Here is an 11,032-nt window from a genome sequence, read left to right on the forward strand (position 1 = left end):
CTGGTTTAGCACACAAGTTCATTTGTTCACGTTAATCCCTGCAGAAATCTGTTTCATATCAGGATCTACGAAACGGTTTTGTTGAAAATGTGTATGTACTTAATTTTTTTGGCAAGGTTTATGTATCATTAGCAACTTCAAGGTATATAATAGGTATATAATGTGTATATATGTATATAATGTTGTGAACATTACCCAAGTTTCATCGGACTAGGTTTCTCATCAGAGAACCAGCCCAATCTTATGGTTAGGACACCACACAGAAACCCACCTTTGAAGACAACATGTCTTCAAAGGTGGGTTTGAAGACACCTTTTTTAATTGCTCAAGGACAATTTGTTTAAACCAACAGCTCTAGGCAGTGTCCATGTTTCAAAACGTGAACGGTTCCTGTATGCTTGTGTAAGAGTGCCTATTGGCCTTTTACATTGTTTTCTCCGTAACCATGATGTAACACTATGTATTTTTATCTCAATGAGTCTCTTCTTGTTAAATAAAGGTTAGACCAATTCCAAACGCTGATAACGCGGACCACACTGTTTTATGAAACACAAGCAGCTACGCAGAGAACCACACCATGTACTACTATCGCTAATCAATATCTGAAGGATCATCCATATCTTTATGTTTATTCCTGCCCTAACATCCTCAACTCGCGAGGCAGATGGATTCGAGAGGTTACGCGCTCACAAGGATCCATCGTGAAGTAATTTGCTTCTGTCCAAACCACAGTGGATCAAACCGTCGGCGTCGCACATCAATCAATCTGATCTACGTGATTGCCGGCGATAGACTTGAGTTCCCAAGGACGACCTTCCCGGTGTTCCGGCCTTACAAATCAGTCGTGTCAGGCCAGGTGACTAATATCCTATTTTCATCAGAATAACAGAATCTTTGACTTTCCCACGCAGTCTTTACTTTCCCTATGTAGACAACAATTCACGAACCCTGCTGTGGCTCACGGTCTCTTCTGGAACGTGTGGCTCAGGCCGTCGGGTTGAGGCGGTGAATATGCTGATGCGCGGCGTGCGCTCAGGGGTCCCTCGTACGGCCCAGTCAAAGGGGCACAAAGTGCACCTTATTTAGCTGCCGTTTATTTCCATTGGGTATAGCTGGCTGTATAAATAAAAAAGCTGTTTAGGTCGACAGGGGAGCGGGCGGTTGGTGGGGGTCTGGTGGCACATGTGTGCATTACGATGTGTGTGTAACCACGCAGAGTTCCGTGTGTGTGTGTCGGTTGTGTGCATTTCTATCTGTTTGCCCTCACTGTGCCCCCGCACCTATCCAAACACACACACACACCCAAACCTAGCATGTAGCTACACCCACAGCATGTAGCTACACCCACAGCCCCCCCCCCCCCCCCCCGCGCCCCCCAGGGTTCAGACAACCGTTCTGAGAACATCCCGGAACCCCGTACCAGAACCAGACAGTGACTCCCTCTCATCCAGCCTGCCTAATACTTTACCAGTATGTGAGTGTGTGTGTGTGTGTGTGTGTGTGTGTGTGTGTGTGTGTGTGTGTGTGTGTGTGTGTGTGTGTGTGTGTGTGTGTGTGTGTGTGTGTGTGTGTGTGTGTGTGTGTGTGTGTGCTGTACCACCACTCTATGACACAGCTTACCATCATTAGCACATGCTGACCAATCCTTTACAGACGGTGGTTGGCAGGTGACCAGATTTGCTACGGAGGCACATTAACAAAACATTCAAATGCATGTGAGAAAAAATACGTATTCAAACAACACAGGCGCCATTATCGTGCATACATATATAGATATAGATAAATATCTATATCTATATATATATTCTAATTACCGGAAACATCCTACCAAACTAATAGAAAACACTTGTTAACTCAAAACATGAATAAATAAACGGCCGCACATTCAGTCCAAACAGCCCCAAAAATAAACACACAAAATTGCAGTTACTGCTGAGAAAATATTTTTCTCTGATGAAAAAAGAGGAAGAAAATACTTTAGTTCCTATTCAGCCTACCACAGAACATATCCTCTGGCTACGCCATGGGTAACCCTGCTCCTTATAAAAGTACGGTATCGGAGTTACAAACAACACACAAGACACAGCGACTGACACAAAAGAGGTTTTATCCAGAGAAACAACCAAACACAGCGATTGATCTTCTTCGCCCGTCGGCCATGACAGATCCTGCAACCAGCGGGCATGGGGGGGGGGGGGGGGGGGGGGAGAAGCGGACACCGTACAACGGCGGCCATTGTGCCCGACCAGCGGAAAATAAATTGGAAATGGAAAGAGGAAACGCTAAATTTAGCAGGATTTACAAGTCTTGCTAACTTTGTTTGACCCCCCCTGGCTAATTCGGGCTTCTCCCGGGAGCGGGCATGAGCAAGTTCATGTGTACTTTGTGGTGAAGTTGCGACACTCCAGGCAGAAGCTCGCTGCTGACAGAGGAAAATAGAAAAAGATACCCTTTTTCACCCCTAAACGGGCCGCTGTCGGGTATGATGTCAGGGTAAGGGTAAGGGTTTGGGGTTGGTAAAAGGCGGCACCTGCTTTGCCATTGATTTCGACAAATCTTTTGCACCTTATTTAGACGCCTTTTCCAGGAAGGATACACTCTCCCCATCTGCATCTCTCTCTTGTTGACCAATAATGACAAACGTGTGTCATTATATGACACACATATTTTAAAGGAACCATCCTCCTCGGCTATTGACTGCTTCGGGCGTGTGTTGTGGTAACAGCCAGACACGCCATCAGGCACCCAGCAGAGGAGAACACAAGGGAAACACCAATAAGAGGACCTAGGAATAACTACAGCAGCACATAGCAGGCCAATAACCCCGTAACATCCAACAAAACGCAGTAGACCCTTTTCAAAGAGGCGTCATCATAGGAAATACACAACTGTGGCTCATTGCACTGATTATGAGTCTGCTTTGTTAATGTACCAGGGAACAGGGTAGCAGACTGAACCAGTGAAGGTAAGATCACTACCCTGGTGTGTAAAAGTAGCAAACCCATAATTAAGGTTATGAGCAACACCTGTGCTTGTCCTATGATGACCCCTCTTCAAAATGGGTATGTAGGCATTACAGAGGCCGGGGCTGATGGGGGAATCCGCTCTCAGCCTCATCCCTACAACCTACCCCCACAACCTAAAACACATTCTTCAGGTCAAGACAGGAAACATGGAAATATGATCGTTGGAAGGGCTAAAAAGATAGACACTATAGTCTGTACGCTGGCAGTCAGTCAGGACTCTGTGGACTACAGTCACCGTCAGGACATAGATTGTATGCGGTCCTGTAGTAGTCCTGTGTGTGTGTGTGTGTGTGTGTGTGTGTGTGTGTGTGTGTGTGTGTGTGTGTGTGTGTGTGTGTGTGTGTGTGTGTATAACATATGCGCTCCAGCAGACCAAACGGTGAGGGCCGGGGCTGTCCGGTGGAAACCCTGGCGTGCTCCGCGCCCTCAGAGTGATGTAATGCCTGAGAGCAGGAGAGGAGTCACATGACCCCCTGTTTCACCCAGAGTGAATCAACTCACAAGGATGAGGCAATTCCAACTGCTACACCCCTCCACCCCACCCCTCACAAAAACACATTCACACACACCACTGCCATCAACCCCCACACACATATGTCCGGGAATCTATAGCAGCCATAAAGATAGGGAGAGCAAAAAAAGGGAGAGAGAGAATGATAGAGAGAGAGAGAGAGAGAGAGAGAGAGAGAGAGACAGACAGACAGACAGACAGACAGACAGACAGACAGACAGACAGAGAGAGAGAGAGAAGGGAAGAGAGATAGGAAGTGAGGAAGAGAGGGAGGGGAAGAGAGGAAGAGAGAAAAGGAGAGGAAGAGAGAGAGAGGAAGAGAAAGAGACAGAAAGAGAGAGAGGAAGAGAAAGAGAGAAAGAGAGACAGCCTGTTGTTACCGGATACACCAACGTTGACCGTAATATTTTGACACCACTGACGAATCGCCACAACAATTGCGATGCGCGCGCCCCATGAAGACCGAGGGGGTCCGGGTCTGAACAGCGGTGTAAAACAGCCTGGCAGATTGAAACAGGCATTCGTAACAAAATGCTAACGCTCCACAGAATGTGCGGAGGAGAGCTTCGACCGCTTGGAACAAACATGGAGCAACAAAAGCACACCAGACCACACTTATGTTATCCTGTACAATATAAAAGCTAGCTCTCGCTCTCTCTCTCTCTCTCTCTCTCTCTCTCTCTCTCTCTCTCTCTCTCTCTCTCTCTCTCTCTCTCTCTCTCTCTCTCTCTCTCTCTCTCTCTCTGTGTGTTGATCTATCCGTCTGTTTATGGGCGCTGGGGGAAAAGATGACCTTGATCTACCGTGAGAAATTAAGACGGTTGTAGCAGGGGGGGGGGGGGGGGGGGGGGAGATGGACGTAACCACCTGCTGACACACCACAGCACGGTAATGAATTACTAAATGCACAAATGACACACCGTTTCTAAAGCAGTATTTATTCTTGGTCAAAACCACCGGTGAAAAGGCTTTCTTCCTAACCATCCTTGCTTTGAGCTGACCCAACACACAAGTGATTCATTGACGTTTCGGTAATGACTCCAAATGACCAGGGAATAATTACTACAATAATGGTAGAAGGTAGAACGCCACTGCACATTTCAGACACCCTCTAGGTCCTGCCTTTGTTTTTTTTTTAGCAGAAATCAAAGAGGACCAGAGCGTAAGCGATGCTGGTACACACGCTGGCACGATGTGTGATGAGGACCCGCTGTATAGGTGACCGGTGGCTGCCTGACAGACTGCTCTCTCCACGGGGATGAGGGTGAGGGTTGGAGGGGCGGCTTAGCTCACCCGCCAACCCCCCCCTCCTCCTCACACCCTCCTTCTGGGGTCACCACAGTATCCAGAAGCCCCCTTATGGAGGTAGGGGCCCCTGTGTGGCTGCCAAGGGCCCCCGACAACTCATGGTGAGTGCACACATGCTCTCATTCCCATACATGTACGTGCACGTGCAGTGCTTTCACACACACACGCACACACATACGCATGCATGCTTGCCCGTGCGGGCACATACACGTGCAAAAACACAGACGCACACACACAGAGACAAATCTACTCGCACACACACACACACACACACACACACACACACACACACGTGCACAGACACATGAACACCATGAGCAAATAGCGCACATAACCGCCGAGCCGCAAGATGTCCACACAGTATGCAAGTAGGAGGCTGTCGGCGACCACGTTTCCCCGCACGTTTCTGTGTGGGCGAGCAAATGCATCGGCAAGCACTTTTCACTCACACACACACACACACAGGCACACTCGTTGATGAACACAATGTCTCTCCTTACGCACGTACACACACACACACACACACACGCGCACACACTTTTTGATGGAAACAATCTCTTACCTCAAACAGTACACACAGACACACACAAATATAATCATACAAATAAAAACACACACACACCAACACACCCACACTCTCTCTCACTAATTTCATTGATGGGTGTGAGCATGAGTCAATCTCGGCTGCCTGTGGGCTCTCAGCTGCTCCTGTCCCTGACTTGGACCCCGGCCCAGGGTAGGGTGTGTGTATGGGGTCGGGGGTCCACCCGAGGGTATAGTAGAGAGGGGGGGACGGATGATTGATGACCTGGGCCACATTGGGGTCCCCGACCGCAATCCCCCCCTCCCTCTCCTCCTCATCCTGCCGCAGTGATATCACCGCCATGTTTGCTGGGGTGTGTATTTGTGGGTGTATATGTGTGTGTTCATGTGTGTACGTTAACGTGTTGGTGTGCGTTTAGGTTTTGCATTCATTTCAGTGTGTGTGTGTTTGAGCGTGCGACGCACCCTGAGTGATACACAACGCTTGCTCTGTTGTGTGATACGTGCAAAAACAGGAATTCCAGTGAGTGCAGCGACTGGGATGCACCGGTGGTGTGAATGATTTATTTCTACGCTACTCCAATCCTTCATCGGGACAAGGGACTGGTTTTACTCTCCTGGGATAGACGATGCGTAATCCTGGGATATAAACCACATTGGCACAGTGAGGATTTGTTCATAAAGCACGACTATCGAAGTTATGGATTGTAAGAACGGTGCCGAAAAACAAAACGCACTCCTGATGGATGACAAGTACGTTTGAGAGTTCCTGCTGGAAAACAGAACTCCAGCGAAAAACAGAGCCTTTTTTTGTCTTGAATCACACAAAAACATCTTAACTACTACTCCATCGTCACCAGCAGGATCCATTTTCAAAATGAGCGCGACACCACCACCACCACCAATGTCAACTAATTTCCTGTCATGTCACGCGATACACAAAACAGGGGGGTAGACTGTGAGCCCCCCCCCCCACCCACCCACCCACCCACCCTCGGCTCTCTGGACTCGCCTAGAGCATACTGTACGAAAATAAATAAACAAAAAGTAAACGTGGCCCCCCAAAGCCTCAGTGTCCACACAGTGCCCCCTATATCCACACCATCAGGACTCTCAAGGACGACACAAGCATAAAACGTGGTCCCCTCTGGGTTGTAAAAAGGGCCCGGTTCAAGGGGAGGGGGGGCTGACCCAAACAGAGGGGCCCTTTTAGCACAGGGGCCACGGTGGTTCGTCCAAGAGGAGCTCTTCCGACCGACAAACCGACCAGCGCGGCAACCAGAATCTCCCATCCCGGACAGGTAGCCAAAACATTTACGTTGCATCAATGTTGACCGTTGACGACCACATCTGCAAGCATTCCAGGGGCGGGGGGGTAGGTTTTTGTGGTTCCCCTTGTTGTTGTTTTTAGAAGCTCCGCCGTTCATGTCAGGTGTCGAGGAACCACACGCGCACGGCGCACGCACGCGGACACCATTTTGGATCCATCGGTAAACAGCGGGGAAGGCGCAAGGCCTATCTGTGCTACAATAAGGCCAGTATGCAGCCATGGGACTCCTTCTTCACCGAAGATGAGTAGGGTGGTGAAGAACTTGGGAATCACAGCAGGAAAGTGGCATCGCGAGTGTCCAACAGTGGGTCGGAAGACATATGTGGCTCTATTATGATGACAATTCTATGGGTTGAATGCTGAATTGAATGACTTCTATAGAGATGGGGATTTCCTGCTGAGATAGAAGACACATCCACGTCCAACGGGGATAGGCAGTCAAGACGGTGAACAGTCTGGGCCAGTTTGCCCTGCGGCAACACATATCAGAAAAGGTGATTGGTATTTGGACTTTGGAAGACACGTACGAAAAGAAGGTTGTTATATTTTAAGATGTTTTTTTAACATCAGTGAGATGGAGGAGTATATCTGGCTTTATACCTGGCTTTCAGATTACTATGGCCTATCTTAAGAGAGGAAGAAAGACAAATAGGCTATGAGAGAAAGTGGGTGAGTGAGGGAGGGAGGGTGCATTTGTGTGTGTGTGTGTGTGTGTGTGTGTGTGTGTGTGTGTGTGTGTGTGTGTGTGTGTGTGTGTGTGTGTGTGTGTGTGTGTGTGTGTGTGGTAAGGGGGGGTATATTTTAAAACCAGTAATATTGCAGCCTGCAGTTGTCCTCATTTGGCCCCTAATCCAGTCAACGAGAAAAAGCAATGAATGTGGGAGCATCGCTGTAGCTCTCCCAATTTCTCCGAAACGTAGGCCTTAAATGCGCTTTGATTGCGCAAGACGGCGTTTGGTTCGATTGATATTAACGTCTACGTACTCACACGTCTCGCCCGTGTATTCCTTTACTTATTAATTCTAAGCAAATACGCTGGGGGTGGTTTTGGACATGCGGAGACATCGCTTCACAACGCAGCACGTGGAGCATCTACTGCGGTATGACTGGCGGCGCATCATAGGCGCTGAAATCTAATTTGGTCTCGAGCTCTTACCGCCGATGACACGAAACACAGTCAGACCTTTTGTGCGTAGAGCTTCCATGTCGCCGGAACATTAAGGCTGGCAGCCAGGCAAAAGGGTACCACGGGGGGGATAGTCTACACAAAAAATAATAATTTAACCCGCTCGAGTTTTGATTATGTAATATTATTGGCGATTTGATTTGCAAAAAAAAAACGAGCCAGAAGGGCCTGTTTCTCATGCAATGATGTCATGTTGGACGGTTAGCAAGACGGAGGACGTTGTATTCCTAGCAGTCATGCATACACAGGCCTGCGTGTTTGCTAGTGGTAGTGCACAAATGGTTTGAATAAACGGCTTTAACCAGCGAAATCTCGGGTCATAACATCGGAGCGGAATTGCAATTTCAAACCACCGACACGTGACATTAATCCATATTACAGACGATGCATCTCCCCACGTTATGCTATGTTATCGTAGCGGTCGCCCAAGTCCAACCGTATTGTGTCCACTCGTGCGTAAAGCAGATATTTCGGTTTCAATCTGCATAATTCCTGCTGCGACTGTGCGGGAGCGAACCCATAGCGTTGTAGCTCGGATCCTCATCTTCCTCTTCCTCCGCCTCCCCGGTCCCTGCCTTCCCTCTCCCTGTCCCCACATGGACAATGAATGACCCCCGGTTGGGGAAGAACGGGATATGTTCGGACCACCAAGACAAGCTATAAGCTTTTACCGCGTATAGGACACCACCGTACCATCATAATAACAACTACACTGTCTCTCTGGGTCAATTGTAGTTTCTGCAAAACCCTCCGCTTACCTCATCTCGCCATTCCCTAACAGACAAAAGCAGTTGCGGAAGCGAAATTAAATTAATTAATCATAATGCCCAACAATCTCAATGAAAACAGTGCCTGTTACTCAGACCCATTAAACAACTTAGTCATCAAAATGTGTGAAAGATGCCCTACAATGCATGTGAACGTTTGCTCCCTGTTGTGGATGCCCCAACTTCACTTGTATGCGGCGCAGTCGCGGTTCCTTCAGAAACACCTCCCATGACGGTCCGATATGAGGATAAAATCACCGGAACCAGTTCAAATACCAACGGGCTTCATTCAAATTATAATGAACTAGCATCTGCGAGTCCTGCACCTTCTCAAACACAGCGATTTGATGTTGGAAAGAAAAAGGAATAGAGCCTTACCGTTAGTGAGCGCCCGATGCTAGTGGCGGGACGGGATGGGAGCGGAAGCTGTGTTCTGGTGCTCCCTCCACCTTGTAAAGTTGATGCTGCAGTTTTACACACCACGGCAGCATCCCACTCACACACCGCTGCTGGAGCGCAACCCAAACACGCTGGCTCTCTCGGACCACGCACATTCAGCGCGCCGCCTGGCACACACGAGACTAGCGTGACACGCCACGCCCCCTAACAGTGGCGTTGTGTGTAGGAACGTTTTATTATTGTGTTACAAGTGGTGGGGTTTCGCTTAGAAAAATATGAATCAGACCATTTAATTTCGGTTCTGTTACATTATCTCTTTCATGTGTTTAATTTGTTTATCTGTGAAAACAGGAGGCAGGCGGTGTGTGTGTGTGTGTGTGTGTGCGCGTGCGTGCGTGTATAGTTTGCTTATTGCAAGGATCTCACATGCGCAAACAAAACAATAGATATCAGCAATATCGCAGGCAACCACAGCAATATCGCAGGCTAAACACATAAGCCTACATAATGGCACTGTATACATCTTTCAACGTCTACCAGGGTGGTATCTAAGACGAGACAGATAGTTGACAAAAAAAAAGTTATTTTCCTTTCTACCTCTACAAAGTGCTTTTAGATACATCTCCAACCAAGGTTTATTTTTGGCTGCTCCGCAGACCCATATATGCCAACAGAGATTAAGTAAGCGCTAATGCAGCAGCAGCAGCAGCAGCAGCACATGTTAACCTTCTAATGGAGACTCCTGGGTCTGCCCTTCTTTAATAGGTCCATGGTCTGCCCAGGTCGTGACGGGAACCAGAGCTCAGAGGGTCGCTTGATTTGTACTCCGGGGTTGCCAGGTTAGCTTCTTTATTTATTTTTGGTACTTTTCAATGCGCTGACCGTGGTGCTGTTGTATATGCACGAGGCCGTATAGCATCATGAACCTACCCCCCCCCCCCCCCCACACACACACACACACACACATACACACGGCCCAATTAAGAGCTTGATTCTAACCAGTTTATGCAACTCATTTCTCTCTCGTTCATTATGTAAGAGCATTAGGTGACTGATCACATCTGTACAGGGGGGTGACACGCCTAGCAGCCACCCGTGTCAATCAGATCACTAGACTAATCAGGTTCGTGCTGATTAAGAACAGAGCCTACTATTAAAGGACAAATCCGGTGTAAAATGGATCTGGGATATGTTTAATATGATAATGAGTTGGGATGTTCGTTTGGCAGCAAAAAGGCGCATGTATACGCATTCTTAAGTTGGCTGTTTTTAGCCGATTCGACCAAAACGCTATAAACTTGAAACGATGGGGGCATGTGTTATGGTAAAAATGTAATCGCTATTTTAAACCACTTAAAAGGCTAGAAGTAGCCCGACACTTCTTTGGTTGTATAATAAGGGTCTTAAAATATAAAACGAGGCATTGATAACTTTATAAGTGTACAGATTATTTATTAAAATGGACATTTTATAGACACAATACCATCAGTAGTTCACTCGTCAACGCCATCTTGTTTTTAAGACTCGATAAGTAGATTGGCGAACACAGAGCTTGCGTGTTGTTGACGGATGGCACAATCTCTGTATTCGTCAATCTACTTATCGAGTCCTAAAAACAAGATGGCGTCTACGGGTGAACTACTGATGGTATTGTGTGTATAAAACGTCCTTTTTAATAAACAATCTGTACACTTAAAAAGTTATCAATGCCTCGTTTTATATGTTAAGACCCTTTTGGTAGAATCGGCTAAAAACAGCCAACGTAAGAATGCGTATACATGCGCCTTTTTGCTCCCAAACGAACATCCCAACTCGTTATCATACTAAACATCCCAGATCCATTTTACACCGGATTTGTCCTTTAGCCTACTTAAAACAGTGATATGTATGATGAACAACAGGCTAGGTCAAACCGAGAAAAAAAAAAATTAAAGAAATAGAAGAATGAAAGAACGTTGTTAG

The sequence above is a fragment of the Pollachius pollachius genome (assembly GCF_949987615.1).
Source record: "Pollachius pollachius genome assembly, chromosome: 13".
Taxonomy (NCBI): domain Eukaryota; kingdom Metazoa; phylum Chordata; class Actinopteri; order Gadiformes; family Gadidae; genus Pollachius; species Pollachius pollachius.